Source organism: Belonocnema kinseyi, chromosome 10, assembly GCF_010883055.1.
Source record: "Belonocnema kinseyi isolate 2016_QV_RU_SX_M_011 chromosome 10, B_treatae_v1, whole genome shotgun sequence".
NCBI classification, from domain to species: domain Eukaryota; kingdom Metazoa; phylum Arthropoda; class Insecta; order Hymenoptera; family Cynipidae; genus Belonocnema; species Belonocnema kinseyi.
In genome coordinates, this window is record NC_046666.1 from 93,396,234 (window position 1) to 93,397,507 (window position 1,274).

Here is a 1,274-nt window from a genome sequence, read left to right on the forward strand (position 1 = left end):
AAAATAATAAAACTTATAATGTTCGAAAACTTAAAAACTACAATTATGTACAATTATACTTGTCAAACAGCGTTCACATTGAAAAAGAGCATTTTCAAATTCAAATTTCGCACCAATCACACATGCGCATAAGCATGCGCAGAGTCCCATCACGGGCCACATGTATTTTCCAAAAGATCCGATATATCCTCTAATTTCGACCACCAAACGTTCAGAAATCAATACCAAACACCACCAAACGACCACCAAACGATTCCATATAAAAAAATCTGATATTTTAGAGTTGGGGTGCCAACTTCACGGGCTTGCTTTTTTGACATCTAGGTATGTAAAGAAGGTAAACTTTCGAAAATTTAAAAACTAATTTAAGAACTATTTATACTCTTTTAAGATGTCAATACAATTTACACAACACTAATTGTAAAACTTGTAAATTTTTAGGCCTTCAATTTAAGAACTTGAATTTTAACGTTAAATATGCTTCATTTACAGAATACAGCCTTATTGTTTGAATTTTCAGAATTTTCGTCATTAGTTATAGCAAAGATATTATAATGGTAGATGCGGTGCGGGCTCAGTTGCCCGCCATAAATATAGATGGCGCGTCCGGCGAAAAAAGTCACTTCCCCTCTACCCACCGCTCCTCGTAGAAAGCGCCCATCGATATGGTTTGCCAAGAGCCACTTGGAGCGCTGTAAGCAACTCTCGGCACACCTTCTAGGCGCACTGATGGTAAACTTAGCTTGGACAAGAACCATTTGGATTGAAAGTAAATTGCCAATTAAAACATTTTTACATTTATAACTCTGCAAACCTTGGTTGTTTTAGTAAATACCACAAATATAAGTCGATGAGTAACTTATATTACGGTTTCATATATTTTTCACTAATTCTAAAATTATTAATTATAATTTTCATTCTATATATTGTCTATATGTAGTTCTTTAATATTATTTAGTTTTTATTTTTATTTTTGTGATTTCCAATTTCTACGGACGTTTTTAGACTATTCGTCTAATCAAGTTCTCGTATGTATTTTCCAATTTCTTAATTGTTATATATTCTAAAATTTTTATAAAAATATAATTATAATTCCAAGTGATAGGAAAATTGTTCTTGCGGGCTTTAGACGTTAAGACGACAGTTCAAAGCCAGATCACGGTTCGCATTGGCAAACAAAATTAAACGAACAGAATTTCACTGGCACATTCATAAAAAATATCATATTCCATAAAATATATTTTAAGATAAACTTTAAATCATTATAATTGATA